Raw genomic sequence first — 21772 nt, 5'->3', positions numbered from 1 at the left:
CATGCATAGTAAAACTTTAAACTTTTCGGCTGGAATGACATTTCAAGAAGGTCATTGTACGCCAAGTGGATTTATCTGAGTGTTAAATTCTATCAGAAACATCAGACAACCCTAATGACACGAAACATATCAGCCACTTGCAATCGGAGCCGTGTGCTGCAGAACAGGGAACGCAGGACATAGTGTCATCTACCGCTACTTCGCATAGTGAAAACATTGTTACCAACATACTTGTCTGACCAAGAACAATTGCAGGTGTTCACAGCTGATAGAAGTACTGACAACAATAACAATGATAATAAATGTTACAACAGTTGCGACTGGAATCACTTCTCGCCGCTACACTTAAAGAGTTTTATTTTCTCGTCTCGTCAGGCCGTCAATTTGGTGACGCAACTTATGACATCGCTGCTGTGTTACACGCGGCAAGGAGATTGTAGCCTGCTTTGTGTTAATACAAGTAACTCAAGATTTTGCAGGTACAGATACCCAGGCAGCTAGTGTCGTCCCGGATTAGGATCCTACTCAGCCCATGACAAACCATATCAGCTTATAAATAACCGACAACTACTTAGTATTCTCTGTGACATAGTAACTTTAGAAGTAAACTGGCGAAGTAACCATCCTTCTCGACTTTAGGTATAAGAACAAAGATTAAACCGAGGGATGCGTTGGGGACAACCGAAACCATAAATTAATCCTCTTACGTTATAATGATTATGAGGAGCTCCGAAAGGGCTTAACCACAGACCATTCCAAATGCTGTAATCTTAACAAAACGCCTTACAGGGAACGTTTCATGAGGTGATCGGTGAAATACGAACCACAGTCATACTAGATACAGGTGCTATGATGAGTGTTTTATTGTCTAGTTTGTTGAATAAAATATGTGGGATCAATAGAGTAATAGTCCATCCGGTGGAAAACTGTATATTTACTGGGCTGTTGGTGGGAAGCCACAAAATGTAAAAATGCAGGCACAAGTAGATGCGAAATTAGGACTGGAGTAGCGAAGTGCACGTTCCTAGTCATCAGTAAGTTGGAAGTTGAACACGTTTTGGACATGAATTTCTTAGGTGAGAAGGATGCAGTTATCAATTCCTCTACTGCAAAATGAACTTTGAACATCGCTATCCAGGAAATCATAGTAGTTTTGACAGGAACCAAGCTGTAGCATGGTACATACTGACAGGCTTGGAAAGTAGGGCTACTTTGGCAAAAAACACATGTGCCACAGACCTACACACTAAGATCTCGTTGAAGGTAGAGAAAGCTTAGTGAAACGAAAATTGACGAATTCACCACTACCGATCCATTGCATCAAGCAGAACTCAGGTACTCGTTGTTAAACTATGTTTATGTATTTGTAAGTATACCTGATATTATAATGTACCAATATAATATGAAACTATTTCCTCCTCTCCTCCCGTCCCCTCCCCCTCCAACAGAAGATTCCGACTAACGCTACTGTACCAGGTAAGAGAATATTTTGCTGAAGACTCACCGAAAGTCGTCTTCGAAATGAAAACTGCAAATGGTAAGTGTTGAACATTGGTTCCTATAAGATAACGGGTATTCCGCATGAGGGGGCTATCTTCGGGCATGCCCATCATGATCTGAAGTTACACATTCACAAGTAAAAAAGGACCTTATCCTTGTTATATTAGTGTTCGATACGTAGTTATAGCTTTAACCTGAATTATCAAATGCTAATAATAAAGACTCCCCTTGAACCATGGACCTTGCCGTTGGTGGGGAGGCTTGCGTGCCTCAGCGATACAGATAGCCGTACCGTAGATACAACCACAACGGAGGGGTATCTGCTGAGAGGCCAGACAAACGTGTGGTTCCTGAAGAGGGGCAGCAGCGTTTTCAGTAGTTGCAAGGGCAACAGTCTGGATGATTGACTGATCTGGCCTTGTAACAATTACCAAAACGGCCTTGCTGTGCTGGTACTGCGAACGGCTGAAAGCAAGAGGAAACTACGGCCGTAATTTTTCCCTAGGGCATGCAGCTTTACTGTATGATTAAATGATGATGGCATCCCCTTGGGTAAAATATTCCGGAGGTAAAATAGTCCCCCATTCGGATCTCCGGGCGGGGACTACTGAAGAGGATGTCATTATTAGGAGAAAGAAAACTGGCATTCTACGGATCGGAGCGTGGAATGTCGGATCCCTTAATCGGGCAGGTAGGTTAGAAAATTTAAACAGGGAAATGGATAGGTTAAAGTTAGATATAGTGGGAATTAGTGAAGTTCGGTGGCAGGAGGAACAAGACTTCTGGTCAGGTGACTACAGGGTTATAAACACAAAGTCAAATAGGGCTAATGCAGGAATAGGTTTAATAATGAACAGGAAAAAAGGAATGCGGGTAAGCTACTACAAACAGCATAGTGAACGCATTATTGTGGCCAAGATAGATACGAAGCCCACACCTACTACAGTAGTATAAGTTTATATGCCAACTAGCTCTGCAGATGACGAAGAAATTGAAGAAATGTATGATGAAATAAAAGAAATTATTCAGATAGTGAAGGGAGACGAAAATTTAATAGTCATGGGTGCCTGGAATTCGTGTGTAGGAAAAGGGAGAGAAGGAAACGTAGTAGGTGAATATGGATTGGGCCTAAGAAATGAAAGAGGAAGCCGCCTGGTAGAATTTTGCACAGAGCACAACTTAATCAAAGCTAACACTTGGTTTAAGAATCATGATAGAAGGTTGTATACATGGAAGAACCCTGGAGATACTAAAAGGTATCAGATAGATTATATAATGGTAAGACAGAGATTTAGGAACCAAGTTTTAAATTATACGACATTTCCAGGGGCAGATGTGGACTCTGACCACAATCTATTGGTTATGACCTGTAGATTAAAACTGAAGAAACTGCAAAAAGGTGGGAATTTAAGGAGGTGGGACCTGGATAAACTGAAAGAACCAGAGGTTGTAGAGAGCTTCAGGGAGAGCATTGGGGAACGATTGACAAGAGTGGGGGAAAGAAGTACAGTAGAAGAAGAATGGGTAGCTTTGAGGGATGAAGTAGTGCAGGCAGCAGAGGATCAAGTAGGTAAAAAGACGAGGGCTATTAGAAATCCTTGGGTAACAGAAGAAATATTGAATTTAATTGATGAAAGGAGAAAATATAAAAATGCAGTAAATGAAACAGGCAAAAAGGAATACAAACGTCTCAAAAATGAGATCGACAGAAAGTGCAAAATGGCTAAGCAGGGATGGCTAGAGGACAAATGCAACGATGTAGAGGCTTATCTCACTAGGGCTAAGATAGATACTGCCTACAGGAAAATTAAAGAAACCTTTGGAGATAAGAGAACCACTTGTATGAACATCAAGAGCTCAGATGGAAACCCAGTTCTAAGCAAAGAAGGGAAAGCAGAAAGGTGGAAGGAGTATATAGAGGGTCTATACAAGGGCGATGTACTTGAGGACAATATTATGGAAATGGAAGAGGATGTAGATGAAGATGAAATGGGAGATACGATACTGCGTGAAGAGTTTGACGGAGCAATGAAAGACCTGAGTCGAAACAAGGCCCCCGGAGTAGACAACATTCCATTGGAAGTACTGACGGTCTTTTGAGAGCCAGTCCTGACAAAACTCTACCAGATGGTGAGCAAGATGTATGAAACAGGCGAAATACCCTCAGACTTCAAGAAGAATATAATAATTCCAATCCCAAAGAAAGCAGGTATTGATAGATGTGAAAATTACCGAACAATCAGTTTAATAAGCCACAGCTGCAAAATATAAACACGAATTCTTTACAGACGAATGGAAAAACTAGTAGAAGCCGACCTCGGGGAAGATCAGTTTGGATTCCGTAGAAATACTGGAACACGTGAGGCAATACTGAACTTACGACTTATCTTAGAAGAAAGATTAAGGAAAGGCAAACCTACGTTTCTAGCATTTGTAGACTTAGAGAAAGCTTTTGACAATGTTGACTGGAATACTCTCTTTCAAATTCTAAAGGTGGCAGGGGTAAAATACAGGGAGCGAAAGGCTATTTACAATTCGTACAGATACCAGATGGCAGTTATAACAGTCGAGGGACTTGAAAGGGAAGCAGTGGTTGGGAAGGGAGTAAGACAGGGGTGTAGCCTCTCCCCGATGTTATTCAATCTGTATAATGAGCAAGCAGTAAAGGAAACAAAAGAAAAATTCGGAGTAGGTATTAAAATCCATGGAGAAGAAATAAAAATTTTGAGGTTCGCCGATGACAGAACTTGGAAGAGCAGCTGAACGGAATGGATGGTGTCTTGAAGGGAGGATATAAGATGAACATCAACAAAAGCAAAACGAGGATAATGGAATGTAGTCTAATTAAGTCGGGTGATGTTGAGGGCATTAGATTAGGAAATGAGACACTTAAAGTAGTAAAGGAGTTTTGCTATTTGGGGAGCAAAATTACTGATAATGGTCGAAGTAGAGAGGATATAAAATGAAGAGAAATTTGTTAACATCGAGTATAGATTTAAGTATCAGGAAGTCATTTCTGAAAATATGTATATGGAGTGTAGCCATGTATGGAAGTTAAACATGGACGGTAAATAGTTTGGACAAGAAGAGAATAGAAGCTTTCGAAACGTGGTGCTACAGAAGAATGCTGAAGATTGGATGGGTAGATCACATGACTAATGAGGAAGTATTGAATAGGATTGGGGAGAAGAGAAGTTTGTGGCACAACTTGACCAGAAGAAGGGATCGGTTGGTAGGACATGTTCTGAGGCATCAAGGGATCACCAATTTAGTATTGGAGGGCAGCGTGGAGGGTAAAAATCGTAGGGGGAGACCAAGAGATGATTCAGAAGGATGTAGGTTGCAGTAGGTACTGGGAGGTGAAGAAGCTTGCACAGGATAGAGTAGCATGGAGAGCTGCATCAAACCAGTCTCAGGACTGAAGACCACAACAACAACAACAATAATAAAGAACTGGTGATGTTTGAGATATGACCTATATCATTAGATAAGGAAATGCTCGCATTAGAAATAACTATAAACAGGAGAAAGTTTAGAGCAGTGAAGGTTTAAGTGAGCTCTACTCCTTTTTCACAGATTATACCCACTGAGTGAATTATGTTGCTACGCCCTGCTGTGCCTTGTGAATTAAACTTAATAGCGGATGGATATATTTATGTGAATAATAGTTGTTTAATGATTTAGTACAAGCACTGCAGTGTTAAATATGTTACTTGGTCGTTATGCAGTAAGACTGAGCCCAAGCGATGATATAATAATGAGTGATTTCACTATGTGGATCAAAGTATAAAATGAGATGATTTGTTTCTTCAAGACTGTTAAATGAAATACTTATGACGATTGGAAAGTACCTAATCTCTAAGGTGCTGACGTGTTCATGGAAAGGTAGAGGAACTTGGCACAGATCTATTCGTCCAAGAAATTTTTGCGATGTGAACACTATAATACAAGATCCATTGTATTTATAGGTTTAGATAGACAAATAATTATAGTATCACAAACAGTTCAGAAAATAATTTTCATATAGTACTCTGCAAAACCCTGTAAATATTAGTGTTAAGTCAACCAAGCAAGTTTTGTATGAGTACGAATTCACACGTCGCTCTTTTGACAACTGCTCAGGTCTAAGCCTTGATTTCCTTTCGTGCGTAGTGTCCCTATCTGTGTACCAAGTACTGACTTTACTTGCTACTCTATGTGACGGTGAGACCTGTCTCTCTACAAATAGACAATGTCGGCCTAACCTGTATGTAAGTGATCCCAATAAGAAATAAGAATACCATCTGGTCAGGTCTGAATCGTAAACGACATGAGAATGTGATTGTTAACTCAATGTGTTGCAGTGTATGACAATAATCTCTACGTCGCAAGGGAGTTTTAATTGTTTAGTACATATGTAATTAGGAACATTGTGTTAAAGGCACTTGGATTTCGTTGGGAAGGAAATGGTATAGCCTGTAAAACGTTAAATCATGACACTATGATGATATGAGCTCAGTTTCTAAGAAACAAGACCTTGACGACTGTGAATAAGTGTCGTGATATAAACAGTGATGAACTCTAAAAAGGTAACGTCAATACAGTCTGACCTAGTGCTGTGTCGAGGTGTGTTGTTATTAACTGCAAAACAAACCAAAAATTCTGCCACCACATGCTTGCAACTAAACATATACTTACCTGTGATGTACTCAGCAATGGGTCGTCTGCTGTTGGTGTGGTACAAACTGTAATACGGTGTTATCCGGTGTGAAGTGCGTCGTCTGCCCGCAGGGTGCGTAAACAAAACACGGAAGGATGCTCTGTCACAGGAGTTGGTCACCTGGGCCGTACCTAACCACCGCTGCGCTCATGCCTCGGTAGGATTCTCACTATGAACACTTGACGCGCCAGTATTGTTACATAGAAATGTGCGTTGTAAAAACTAAAGGTATTTGATGATAGTGACACTAAAGGTTTGCATGTTATCGACATTAAATGAAGTAATGACTTTAGTTTAACGACTGGCTTGTCACGAACTTCAGTAACACAACGCTGTGAAATATGAGAAACACTTTAGAAAATACGAAGTATAAAAGTATCTTCTTCTCCCTTCCCCCATCCTCCTCCCAAGTAAAACCTGAATTCATTCCGTGTGCTATGAATTCACATTACTGTTCTGTTTAATGTAAAAAATTGTTATTTGTGGTCTAATGAAACTTTACAGCAATAAATCTTTTTTAAGTAATCCAAATGTACAATTTTTTATGTAGTCAGACGATGCAATGCTGTACAAAGCAAACATGAGTGATGGGGTGAATTTCCACGCCTACTGTTCGACGGTGAATTCTCCTGCCCAAAATCTGATCTTTCACCTGGGTCTAATCTCGTCTGACACCGCCAGCTGAACCGAGTCCTCCGCCTGTCCCATCTTATCGTCCTACAACAGCCTTCAAGCTGCAACCATACACAATCTAAACTGTTCGACCTCAGTTTTGTAAAGCAATCTTTGTAATAGCCGATGTTATGATATAACTGTCACAAGAAATGTTAAAGTTAGGGAATTTTACTTAAATGAGAATTTGTTTCTAAAATTATAATTCTCCAACCCCTACTTTTTTAAACTATCCGGAACATGTTGTATTCTGACTCTTGAAACAAATACCAAACACATCATGTGTTACTAACGGGAAAAAACTAAAGTTTACATAGAAATGACTATCTTGAAAGCAGTTATTCAAACAAAACTATTGTATTATCTGTGCCAGTGTTTAAGACTTTTCACGTTATTGAAGGAAACATAAAAGATAATGTAAGTTCACATTGAATGAAATATCACAATCTAACAATGATTACAACTCATATACTATGTTATGCGACAGCATTCCTCCAAAATACTACAGATGGACAGCTGTTTCAATATTTGTATCAATAGTGTCACCACCAGTTTAGTGGGCAGTGCATGTGAATATTTCGATATCATTTTGATCTTAGATATTGCTATTACAGTCCCACAGCAATTTCTGATGTGAATCAAGTAATTCTTTTGTAATTAAGAGAGGCATGATTCCATTGCTATATTTTGTCACTTCTTCTTCGTTAGCCTTCTCCCTTGTAGCAGCTTAGCATCTAATCATCCCTGTAGTTATTTTTGATGTCTTGGACAATAATAATTACAATCCCTACTTTTGTCTATGTTTCATTTTAAGAGCACTGCCATTGGCCCTTGTGACTAATGATCTAAAGGGTTTCTATATTTCAGTGTAAGGGGAATTGGAAGGATTCCTATTTGGTGACGTATCGTTTTGCGGGCTGACTATGCGCCATTTAGCGCAGATTTGCACAATCCAGAGAATTCCAATCTTTGCAGTGTAGATTTACTACATGAAGTCTTATCTGTGTCATAGTACATTATGCAAAATTATTTCTTGCATCACTTTTAGTGCTAACACCGTCTGCAGTTACCGAACTTACCCACTCTCCAACGACGATGCGGTATTCGATTACACCACAGTATGTAACAAAATTAATCGTAATAGATCAACCGCAGTATAAAATGTAATTCACCGACATTACTTGTTTGAATACCGATTTTCGCATTTGATTTCTGCGGTGGTCACTGTGATCCCTCCCGACTTCGCAATAATTAAGTTTCGGAAGAATGTTACATCAGCAACTTCCTCAGTTTTACCCTTTCCCTCTCTTTATCGGATGAGTTACGTCACATTCTGTGTATGCAAGTTACTGCTTTGAATATACGACAGCAAACCTGGTAAAATTAAATCGGCCTGTGGCGCAATATATTTTGTAATCACAATTGTCGCATGTAAATATGTCCCAAGTCCAAGAACGTGACATGGCAGGTGAAAACATTAGGGACGTAGAGGATTAAAACAGTTCTAGGGGCCGGAAGGTGTGGCCGAGCAGTTCTAGGCGCTTCAGTTTGGAACCGCGCGAACGCCACGGTCGCAGGTTCGAATCCTGCCTCGGGCATGGATGTGTGTGATGTCCTTAGGTTAGTTATGTTTAAGTAGTTCTAAGTTCTAGGGCACTGATGACCTCAGATGTTAAGTCCCATAGTGCTCAGACCTATTTCAGGCATAGTTTTAGGTGAGAGTATGAATGACAAACAAGCATTGGGAGAACCTTAACAACATGTTTTAATAAAATTCAAGGGAAAGTTAATGTTCCGTGTTTCCAATCACGCAAGAAACAATCATCAATCGCAGCATTAAAATCACTCACATAATACAGTGTAACGTTCGTACAGGTGAATTCCTCGTTAGAGTGATTCTTAATTTCATAGTATGTTACAGGATGCAAACATCATTAACTATAAATGAATATTTCACACAGTTGGAGTAGATATCAAAAAGTTGTTTATGCTCTCAAAGATTTCAATGCAGTTGTGATATAAACTTGTGGACAGGAAACTAGTGCTAATTCTTGTGGTCATGTCCTTCAGTTGAGTTAAAAACTGAATCGCCTTTAGTGTCATGGATAAGTAGCCATTAGGGAAGTAGTATGTCCGATAGAGAAGTCATTATCATTGCAGAGAAGCTAGTGGTCAACATCACCATTCTGCCATAGTTTCTTTGTTAACCTCAAAACAGCTGGAGGGAAAGCAGCCAGAGGAACAAATAGACCCAATTATGTTTTTCCGAAGTATTATTCTTTCACCGGGTGGGACAATCAAACACTGTACTAGAGAACAGTGTATCCTGAAAAGTGCTTTGACGTGATCTGTCTGATAATACACCCATTCTCCTTTTACGTAGTGCAATCATGCTGACTGCATCCCATCGAAAACATGTATGACAAAGTAATAGAAATAGTAACGATAGATGCAGGGATGATCTTCTTTGAAGATCCATTCAGTAGAACTGGTGAAGAACAGCACACTGAGACATCTTTGCCACTGCATTTCCTTTTTATTAGCTGCTTAATATACTTCGCTAAATAAGTGTCAACAATCAACACATCCCATTCGCTACACATTTTTTGTGAGACTGCAGGATGATTAGCAACACATTCCTCTCGAAGTGGTATGGCATCACAGTGATTCTAAGAGTTAAGATGACTTCGCTGGGAACGGAATGTCCATCGAATCGACGCAATGAGATCCCTGTTTGACGTCTTTATTAGATGGATTGAGCACGTAGACACTCCTGTACTATACTCCAAAGATTGTAGTCTCAGAGAATGACGTGTGGCACTCCGACATAAACATGATTAGGAGATGTGAATGGTGGCACTCCTTGAAAGCCGCTGGTGGGTGAAATTTAAGTAGGCTATTTCTACTTCAGCAATTTTGTAACACTACGAATCCTGGTCAAGACTTGCTTTTCACTTGTAAGACATTTCGCAGCGAATGTAGTATTGCTATGAGACTGATAAGCAGCAGTCACACATGGGACAAATATAGATATAATTAAAACAGCAACTGTAAGGGTCATCTGTGAAGACACTATTTCGTTGCACATCACCTTACAGCGAGTTTACTTGATTCCAACCCAGGCTGCATCGAGTCTGCACTTGAACGTATTACTGTAATTCACTGCGATTAGTTTCTTGTCTGAGACTGTGTTGGTTGTTTTTGGTATGTACCAAATGTCTGCTGATTTATAAATGGTCATTGCCATGACAGGAATTTGATCACGAAATTATGAATAATCTACAATAATTTATATGGATAACAATTTCATGTACAGGAAACCATCTGTCTGCCGTTCACAGTATAGTTTTAAATACAGCATTGCAGTTTCAGCTGTTAGGTCACCGCTAATTGATTAAAACTGTGACTTAGCATAATCCAAAAATATTCGGCTATTATAAGACGGGCATTCAATAAGTAATACAACACTTTTTTTTCTCGGCCAGTTTCGGTTAAAAATTGCGGATTTTGTTGTGGGCCATTGCGGAAGGCACCCGCTTCAGCCCCTATAGTTCCATGAAGTTCGTACAAGTGGCGGCGCTATATGTCTCCTTCAAAACGGCATCTGTAGGGGAGGTGCATTCCAATCGTAGAGTTGTCACCGGGTTTATTTTGTCGGAAAGCAAAAGCATCGCAGATATTCATGGACGCTTACACAACGGCTGCGAAGATCTGGCAGTGAACAAAAGCATGGTGTGTCATTGGGCGAGGCATCTGTCATTATCACGGCAAGGTCAGGTAGACCTGTCCGAATTCCCGCATGCCGAATGGTCGCACTCAGCTGTCACTCCTGCAATGATGGCACGTGCGGACGCTCTCATTCTAGGTGATCAACGGATCACAAACACCTAGCTGCTCTACATACTCATCCATCAGTTGGCCAATCACAGGAGTGTGCCTCGATGCCTATCAGAAGGCCATGGGTTCATCACTTCGAACCGGAAACAAAACGACAGTCCAACGAATGCCGCCACACAACACCTCTAAAGAAAAAGTTCAAAACCGTGCCCTCAGTCGGTAAAGTCTTGGTGCTGGATTTCTTGGACTCTTAGAGGTTGTTTGAGGTCCAGCTCTTGTTGCATCCACTAACTCTAAAGCATATGGTGCTATCGACAGAAAATTGAAGAAACGAGTTCAGCGTGTTCGTCGCCACAAAAATGCAGACAAACTCCGCCTTTTCCATGACAAAGCAAGGTCTCACACAAGTATTCCCACCATCAAAGAGCCACAAAACTTCATTGAACTCTTCTTCTTCATTCCTCCCTACAGCCCGGATCTCGCACCTTCCGACTTCTATCTGTTTGGTCCAATGAAAGATGCACTCCGCAGGAAGCAATACGTCTATGATGGCGAGTTTATTGATGCTGCACCATGTTGGCTCCGACATCGACCAGTAGAGTGGTACCATACAAGCATACAGGCCCTCCCAGCAAGGAAACGTAAGATCATCACATTGAACGGAGATAATGTTGAAAAATGGGGTTTTCTAGCCGAAACAGTGGGGAATAATAAAGTGTACTGGAATCTTGAATAAAACCAGCCTGATTTCAGAAAAAAATGTGTTCCATTTCTAATCGAACGCTCCTCATACGAGCATCGAGATATAATGAGCGTACATTTTTTATTTATCCTAAGGCGCTCTTATATGCACTTCACAAGGACCAAAGTGTAAGAACTAAAAGCGTAACTGAAAAACAAAACAGTGGCCGAAATATTATGCCCTAAAAAATTCCTTATTACTGTGAACCTCAGGTATCAAGAGTTATGTATTTTAATGAATGTAGCTAACCCTTGTGAGACTACATACACATAGGTTAGCACCAGAGACAAGGTAGCGAACAACATGAACACCAAAATCCAGAAAATACAAAACCGAACAGTATCGTATAGAAGGATCAGTACTTTTGCAGCATTAAAGTCAGAGTTCCTTCAAAGAACGCAACAGGGTCAGTGGCGGTTAACAGCTGCGTAATTACGGAAGTTTTTACCTGAATGGTCACTAAGCTTTTGCTTCCACCAGTATGTTTGGAACTTATGAATGCTGCCTGGGGGGGGGGGGGGGGGAAGAAACCCACTTCCCCTCCTCCAGGAAGTTTCACAGCACCCATCTTGCTGTCATTATTCAAAGCCCTCGAAGTAATAAAAGGGAATTAAGAATTCATAAGCGGTGCCCTAGCCGGCAGCCCCTAACGCGCCGCCCTTCCGTATCAGGTTAAAGGTCCGGGGCCCGGTTAATCGCCGGCAACTCATTTCCATAGTTGTCCCTCCCTTTTCTTTCCTCAGCGGTGAAACACTCGCCGACTCTTACCCCTTCGCTCCTGTTCCGTTTCTTTCTCCTCCACCATTTTCCTCGCCGTGTCTCGGATGTTAAAGGGCGAATGTTAATCAATGCCACGGACGTAATTAAAGAAGTTACGGCTACTTATTTATTTTCCTCGGGCTGCCGCGTTGGAAAGAGCTAGAAGAACAAGAGGTGGGTGCTCTTGTCAGTGTCCACTCCCAGGGGGCATCTCCGAGATGCCGTCCGGAGCTCCTTTAACAACTTCTTTGTCCGACAGCGACGAAACCATGTCTCACATACCGTATTGCTACACTGTAGGAAATTCCAAAGTGTTCATAACGAAGATCAAGCAGTGTCATGTGCTATTTTTATCATTAACAAGAATACAAATTACTTTCTTAGCGTTATGTCAAGTTCACCCTCATAACGTTAAGCATATAAAACATTTTTATAGCGACAAATTACAGCTCAAATTTCTAACTTACCATTACGCCAATAAAGGTTTTTTTTAAAGAGTCGCTGTTACTTGTAAGTGAAATAAGGCACGGAACTTTTACCATTAATTTTAGCCGTGCTGCTTTCATTAATCACCATCATTATTTTCATTTCTTTGCATTAGGCCCGTTGCTAGTTGAGAATTTCAAACTTGGTATCCCTGCCATTGTTGTGATCTCTTCACACTGCGGAACCCAGTCTAATCTAATACCTATATACCGATTTTGGCAAACGTTCATCACTCATCTGTCCTATACAGATCACTGATATTAACAATATTATATAAATTTGTTCTCATTCATTGTTCCCTTGTAGTTGCACATATTTCGTTAGATTACGGTGTCCGATCACTCTCGGTCATCTTCAGAACAAAGCAGTTGCAACCCGTCTCATTGATATGTGGTTCTGAGTGGACAAGGATGCTGCTAACTTCAACGACATTTACGTCGAGTAGTAGTGACTATTATAAAGTACTGCCATTCAGCTGCAAATTTCACCTTCACGGCGTCTTCATTTATTTTGCTGTATCTCTTCAACACCCCCCAACAGACTGAAAATATATCATTACAGAGGACACAACCCTGCTTTTGTTCTTGCTAATCCATAACAGACCCTATCGTTTCCGTTGTAGTTCTAAAGGAGACGCTACACTAAAGAATTTTAGCGCAACGCCTGAAAGCCTGAAGAGGATCTATGCTTTGAGCAGGAATTGGCTTTTTTCCCCTGCCATAAGCAAATGTAACGTATAGCACATAAGTAAGTAGAATAATACGTTAGTGTATGACACGATTGCAGATTGGAAGTGGTAACATGCTGTAGAAACATGGGAATTTAAAGGGATGCAGATACCTCACTGAGATTCATTCGAACAATCCTGAGGAATTGTTGTCCACTCATAAATGAGGTATCTTACAAAACCCTCTTACATTTCCTGAATACTGTTCGTCACTCTGGGATATATACCGGATAGGACTGATTAAGAAAATAGAGAAGATACAAAGGAGAGAAGCGCGTTCCGTTACAGGTTCATTTATTAAATTAGGAAGTGTCATGGATGTGGTGTCACCGCCAGACACCACACTTGCTAGGTGGTAGCTTTTAAATCGGCCGCAGTCCGTTAATATACGTCGGACCCGCGTGTCGCCACTATCAGTGATTGCAGACCGAGCGCCGCCACACGGCAGGTCTAGAGAGACTTTCTAGCACTCGCCCCAGTTGTACAACCGACTTTGCTAGCGATGGTTCACTGAAAAAATACGCTCTCATTTGCCGAGACGATAGTTAGTATAGCCTTCAGCTATGTCATTTGCTACGACCTAGCAAGGCGCCATTACCAGTTACTATTGATACTGTGAATAATGTACTGTCCAGAGCGACGTTCACCATTAATGGATTAAAGTTAAGTATTCCACCAGCTACGTCCGTTTTTTCTAAATTCTAAATACCTTGTCCTGTTCCAGACCTCACGCCAGCCTGCGTGAGCTAAAACGCGTGCCTTTCGGCTTCCTCTAGTAACACGGTGTTGGCTCTCCTGCCAACCACAACATTGGCGACGAGGCCATACCGCGTTCTAAACTATACTGCCCTGATTTACTTGTGTAATGGCTTCGCCACCATCTCCAGATGTACTGTCCGAATTTTATCGCTTACAGAATCAGCAGACGCAGGCATTACTGGATGCCCTTGGACTGGTCGTCCAGGATCAACGTGCGATGCAAAACGACGCGGCAGTCGCCGCTCCACCCCTAACGCAGCCACAACACGCAGTTGCACCAACTTTTCGTCCTTTTGATGCGGCACTGGAAAGCTGGACGGAGTGGTCACGCCAATTTGGATTCCATCTCGCCGCCTACAGAATTCAAGGTAACGAGCGGCAGCCACTTTTGTTGTCTTCGGTCGGCGTACAAACGTGCCGTGTGATAGTCAAATTATTTCCCCGACGAAATTTTGTCAGCATTTAATGCATATTTCAATGACTCAGTCAATGTAGTTGCCAAACGGTATACCTTCTTTCGTACAAAACGTACGGCAGGTCAGACTAATCCGGAGTGGGTTGCAACCTTGCAAAGCCGTACTAGGGATTGTGCTTTTGAGTGTCAATGTGGACTCCCTTATTCAGATACTGTGGTACGTGATGCAATTGCACAGAACGTTTCTGATGTTCCTATAAGGGAACAGATTTTGAAACTAGTCAATCCCTCCCTTCAGCAAGTGATGGACATATTGGATCGGCAGGACACAATTGACTTTCCTCAGGAATCATTTGAAACTTCGCCACCCGTGTGTCAGGTTAACCGGTCCGCCGGGCGAGCCGCACGGAACAGTAAACAGCCCTCGTGCCAGGCCGCGCCGCTGCCACCAGGCTCTCAGCTACGTGTACAGTGCTGGCAAGCAAATGCAGTGCTAAAATCATGCCCGCGGTGTGCTACTAGACATTCGCATGAGAACTGCCCATCACGTCAAGCTATTTGCTTTTACTGTAATAAAAAGTACATGTTCAAAGTGTTTGCCAGGAAAAGCTCAGATCGGAAACTCAAAATCATTCCAGGCCCTTTGCTTCGCGCCGGAATCGGAATCCAACCAAAGACACTCAGGCTCTCACCGGCCGTGGTGGCCATGCAGTTCTAGGCGCTCCAGTCCGGAGCTGCGCTGCTGCTACGGTCGCAGGTTCGAATCCTGCCTCGGACATGGGTGTGTGTGATGTCCTTAGGTTAGTTTGGTTTAAGTAGTTCTAAGTTCTAGGGGACTGATGACCACAGCAGTTGAGTCCCATAGTGCTCAGAGCCGTTTGAACCATTTGAACACTCAGGCTCGCGAAACTTCACCCATGGAAATTCATATCGTCCATTCCACTCCGCCCAGTGCCACTCTCTCTAACAGTGACTGTGTTCGTCCCACAAATAGTGTGCGTCGACATCGCCGGAACTCCCGTCAAGTCGCAAGTGATTTTGTACCAGTGTCAGTTCACGTTGCATGAGACAGTTGCTCTTGTCGTCAACAGGGCAATAAACTTTTTGTGGACATGGACATTAACGGCAAAGTGATACCATTCCAGCTCGATCAAGACACTTACAAACTGCTGGGCACACCTCCGTTGCGTGCTGCAACTGTTAATTTAACTAGCTATTCAGGTCAAGAGATCCCTGTGTTAGGACAGTGCAGCCTTCTTGCAACATACAAGGGACATTTTACGTCCTTCGTTCTTCTTCGGCAGTGAACTTGTTTGGTTTCGATTTATTTCAGTTGTTTAACTTGTCTATAGTAAATCAGGTCCTATCAGTGAACCAGACTGTGCCTTCAGACAGTGTTTCTCGTCTATGTGAAGAATTTGCAGACATTTTTGCACCGGGCCTCGGTTGCGCTAAGAACTAATAAGCACATTTGGAACTGAAAGTAAAAGCACAACCCAAATTTTTAAGAGCACGCAATGTTCCCCACGCATTGCCTGATGAGGTCGCAAAAACATTACACGATTTGGAATGACAAGGTGTAATTGAACGTGTGCAGGCTTCTCTCTGGGCATCACTCTTAGTACTCGTAATTCTGCCAAAACCTTCGGGATAATTGAGACTTTGTGTGGACTTCAAGGCAACAGTGAATCCACAACTAGTGATTGCAACTTTTCCTTTACCCCGCCCGGTCGATCTTTTTGATAAACTGTGCACGATAAATATTTTTCGAATTTGGACGTAGCAGATGCGTACTTGCAAATACCGGTGGACGAAGAATCCCAGCGCGTTTTGGTGGTTAACACGCATCTTGGTTTGTATCGATTCAAACGACTGTCATTCGGGTGTGCATCCGCCCCTGCATTGTTTCAGCAATATCTACAAACTGTTTGTGCCTCGGTCCCTACTGCAAAAAATGGCTCTGAGCACTATGGGACTTAACATCTACGGTCATCAGTCCCCTAGAACTTAGGGCTACTTAAACCTAACTAACCTAAGGACAGTACACAGCAGCAAACTATCTGGACGATATTGTGATCTCCGGAAAGACGGAAGAAGAACATTTAGCCAATCTCAGAACATTATTTCAGGTCTTGTGACAAAATGGTCTTCGCTTGCGGAAGCACAAATATGTGTTTTCTTGCTCGTGACTTGCTCTACCTGGGACATGTACTCATTGCCCAAGGCATACATCCCAGTCCCGAGCACCTCCGTGCCATACAAGTCTTGCCTACGACGCAGAATTTTAAGCAGCTACAGAGTGTGCTGGGAAAAATTAACTATTATCACAGATATGTTCCACATGCCTCTTCCAATTCAGCTCCGCTTCATCGCTTACACCGTAAAGGTATTCCGTTCGTCTGGACGACGGAATGCGAACGCGCCTTTCGCCAGTTGAAATCGGCGTTGCTCTCCAATACTTGCCTTACGCCATTCGATCCCCAGAAGCCCCTTTTATTGATGGTGGATGCATCGGATTTCGGGATCGGTGCTGTGCTTGCGCACAAAGATGGATCGCACGATCACCCTATTGCCTTTGCGTCCAAATTGCTCTCGTCTGCGCAAAGAAATTATTCACAGATCGAGAAAGAAGCTTTAGCTCTCGTATTTGGTGTTACAAAGTTTCATGATTTCTTTTACGGTCGTCACTTTACCATCATCACAGACCACAAACCTCTGACATCGCTTTTTCATCCGACCAAGCCTCTACCTCCACGTACAGCGCAGAAATTCATTCGCTGGTCTACTTTCCTCTCGTAGTACCGCTACGATGTATCGGTCCACTGCTAAGCACGGAAACGCCGATGCGTTGTCCCGTTTGCCTGTTGCTGAGGATAGAGCATTTGATTCCTCCGACCTTGCTTGCATGTTCATTGATTCGGAAACCGATAACGTGGTCGAATCGTTTCCGATTGATTTTCGTCGTGTAGCTACAGCCACAGCTGCCGACCATGTCCTTGCTACCGTTCTGCGTTTTGTTGCTACGCAATGGCCCTTGTCAAAGTCACGGATCTGGGATCCGTTGACTCGCCGATCTTTTGCTCACCAGGAGAGACTTTTTGTACGACGTGGTGTTTTGCTGTTGCGTTCTGATACTGATCACTCCACGGTCGTGGTCCCACGTTCGTTACAGTCCTCTGTCTTGCAGCTTCTCCACCAAGGACATTGGGGTATAGTGAGAACGAAACAACTTGCTCGTCAGCACTGTACTTGGTTCGGAATCGATGCCGCGATTACGAATATGTGCTCTTATTGCATGGTGTGTGCCGAACAACAATCAGCACCACCGCGGAAATTCTTTGCATGGCCAAAAGCCACTTCCCCTTGGCAACGCTTACAGATCGATTTTGCTGGTCCATTCTGGAATGCTCGATGGTTGGTTGTGGTAGATTCATTCAGTAATTTTTCCTTCTGTTGTCCGGATGTCTTCCACGACGTCATCTGCCACCATCCAAGCGTTATCTGCTATCTTTTGCATTGAAAGTCTCCCGCAGACTATTGTTTCCGACTATGGCCCACAATGCATGTCCGCAGAATTTCAGTCATCCTGCAAGGCCAAAGGTATTCAACATCTGACGCCCGCGCCGTTTTCGCCACAGTCAAACGGTGCCGCTGAACGATTGGTCAGGACTTTCAAGTCACAGATGTTGAAGTTGAAAGAGTCGCATTCTCGGGAGGACGCGTTATTGCTCTTTTTGTCCTCGTATCGCTCTCAGCCTCGAGATGGTCGCTCGCCGGCTGAGTTGCTCCATGGTCGCCCTCATCGAACCTTGATGTCTTTGCTACATCCGCCGCATCAGGTTCCTGTGCAGCGGCAGACACCTGCTTTTGCCCCAGGCGACGTTGTCTACTACCGCCACTATCGGGGTTCACGGCGTTGGCTCGAAGGGCGCATTCTTCGCTGCCTCGGCCGCGCTATGTATCTGGTTTTGGGGCCTCTGGTGAGGTGCGTCGGCACCTCAATCAGCTGCGCCTCTGTCGTCGAACGGGATCTGTCGCTCCCCGTCTGCTTTCAGCGACGGTGCCGTCCGGTCAGCGCCCTGGGGACCCATCTACTGGCTCGCCTCCGCCCCAGGTGTTACCGACGCTGTCTTTCATTTTGCCCCATGGCGACGCGCCGCCGCCGCCGCCGCCGCCGCCGCCTTTTCTCCCGCCGGAGACGCCCTCAGTGGACGCGTAGCTGCAACCGCCGGGCGCCTCCCTGGGTAACGCGCCGCCAATCGCTTCCCGCGACAAGTTGTCCTCCGACATGGAACTCTTGCCCGTTCCGGACCGTATGTCGCCTTCGCCCGGCGGGTGCCCCGGCCCGATAGAGGTCGACCCTTCGGCCCCTCCTGTCTGCGGGCGCATACACCGCATGTTGGCGTGCACCCTGGAGCAGGTTTTCAGGTGTTTCCTAGCTCTCCGCGGTCTGAATGGCAGGGTGCGGGTGGCACAGCCTCGCCTGTTGTTAGGCTCCCCACCTCGTCGCATACGTCAACATGGGGTCCTCCCCACGTCGGGCGGAAGCCTTATGCCACAACCGTACGCCGATTTGCGGGGCAGGAATGTGGTGTCACCGCCAGTCACCCCACTTGCTGGGTGGTAGCTTTTAAATCGGCCGCAGTCCGTTAGTATACGTCGGACCCGCGTGTCGCCACTATCAGTGATTGCAGACCGAGCGCCGCCACACGGCAGGTCTAGAGAGGCTTCCTAGCACTCGCCCCAGTTGTACAACCGACTTTGCTAGCGATGGTTCACTGAAAAAATACGCTCTCATTTGCCGAGACGATAGTTAGCATAGCCTTCTGCTACGTCATTTGCTACGACCTAGCAAGGCGCCATTAACAATTACTATTGATTGAATAATGTACTGTCCAGAGCGACGTTCACCATTAATGGATTAAAGTTAAGTATTCCACCAGCTACGTCCGTTTTTTCTAAATTATAATTTCCTTGTCCTGTTCCAGACCTCACGCCAGCCTGCGTGAGATAAAACGCGTGCCTTTCGGCTTTCTCTAGTAACACGGTGTTGGCTCTCCTGCCAACCACAACAATGGATATGCTCAGTTAACTCCAGTGGCAGACGCTACAGGAGAGGCTTCGTGGTTCGAATGGTTCAAATGGCTCTGAGCACCATGCGACCTAACTTCAGAGGTCATCAGTCCCCTAGAACTTAGAACTACATAAACCTAACTAACCTAAGGACATCACACACATCCATGCCCGAGGCAAGATTCGAACCTGTGACCGTAGCGGTCACGCGGTTCCAGACTGTAGCGCCTAGAATCGCTCGGTCACCCCGGCAGGCCGAGGCGTTGTGCATCAAGGTATAGTTCACTGTTAAAATGATGAGGACGTGCGTGCGTAGAAGAGTCAACCAAGACATTGCTTCTTCCTATGTATATCTCGTGAAAAAGTCATCACGATAAAATTAGAGGGATTCCCGTGGTATCTTTCGTGACAGGAACACGGATGAGGGGAAGTCACAGCGCTAAACGAAGCACCCTCCGCCACACAGCATAACGTGGCTTGCTGAGTATATATTCAGATGGTGTAAAACTTCGGGATTTTTCTCTTTGCTCACTTGGTATCTTAGCCTTCTGCTTACGTTAGGACGAGTTAATATTTCGTGCGATTTGTAATTTACGGTGAAGTGAGTGACAGCACACATATTCTATTCCACTGCAGCACATCAAAGATATAAAAATATATTGGTGATATCGGTATCGCTTTTCTTATCCCTTACTGAAAGCAACTAAATGCCATGTTCTAGATGATTTCAAAGAGGCAATATACGTACATTCTCATGCTTCATTCATTTGTGGGCCACTTTTGACTTGAAAATGTTAGTGGTCGTCCGAGGTACGTTTCACTGCATGAGCGCACTAACAGTTTTTCGGTTCTAGGCGCTTCAGTCTGGAACCGCGTGACGGGTACGGTCGCAGGTTCGAATCCTGCCTCGGACATGGTTGTGTGTGATGTACTTAGGTTAGTTAGGTTTAAGTAGTTCTAAGTTCTAGAGGACTGATGACCTCCGATGTTAAGTCCCATAGTGCTCAGAGCCATATGAACCATTTGTCTGTTGTTCGTTGCGTCCCATAAGATTCATAGTATTAACATCCATGATCACGTTCAAACGAAATTTTTCTCTCAAACTTCATTCGTGGTTGAAAGGACGTTTGCTGTATGGTTAACGCAGAATTCACACTTGAGTGAAACTGTAAGAGCATTGTATTTCATATTTCAATATACTGTTAGTGGAAATATATTTGTTATATTAATGAAGCAGTCTTTGGTTATGCTTCCTCACAACATTTCCTATGTGTTTCTTCCAATTTAAGTTGTTCGCAATTGTAATTTCTAGGTATTTAGTTGCATTTACGGCTTTTAGATTAGACTGATTTATTGTGTAACCAAAGTTTAATGAATTCCTTTTAGCACTCATGTGGATGACCTCACACTTTTCGTTGCTCAGGGTCAATGACAGTTTTCACACCATTCCGATATCTTTTCTAAATCGTTATGCAATTTGTTTTGATCTTCTAATGACTTTATTGGTCGATAAAAGGCAGATTCATCTGCAAACAACCTAAGATTGTCTCCAAAATCGTTTATGTAGATAAGGAACAGCGAAGGGCCTATAACATTACCTTGGGGAATGCCAGAATCAACTTCTGTTTTACTCGATGACTTTCCGTCGGTTGCTACCAACTTGTGCGGTACAGTGTGAAAAGCCTTCCGGAAAACCATAAATACGGAATCGATCTGAAGTCCCTTGTCAATAGCACTCAACTCTTCATGTGAATAAAGAGCTAGTTGTGTTTTACACGAACGATGTTTTCTAAACCCATGTTGAGGTGTGCGTCAATAGACAGTCTTCTTGGAAGTAATTCATAATGATTGAACACAATATATGTTCCAAAAGCCTGCTGCATGTCGACGTTAACGATATGGGCCTGTAATTTAGTGGATTACTCCTACTACCTTTCTTGAACATTGGTGTGACCTGTGCAACTTTCCAGTCTTTGGGCACGGATCTTCCGTCGAGCGAACGGTTGTATATGTTTGTTAAGTATGGAGCTAATGACTCAGCCTACTCTGAAACGAATCTAATTGGTATACAGTCTGGACCAGAAGACTTACTTTTATTAAGTG

This window comes from Schistocerca piceifrons, chromosome 5, assembly GCF_021461385.2.
Source record: "Schistocerca piceifrons isolate TAMUIC-IGC-003096 chromosome 5, iqSchPice1.1, whole genome shotgun sequence".
In the NCBI taxonomy this organism is placed as follows: domain Eukaryota; kingdom Metazoa; phylum Arthropoda; class Insecta; order Orthoptera; family Acrididae; genus Schistocerca; species Schistocerca piceifrons.
The sequence above is the reverse complement of the archived record's forward strand: the minus strand, read 5'-3'. Positions refer to the sequence as shown.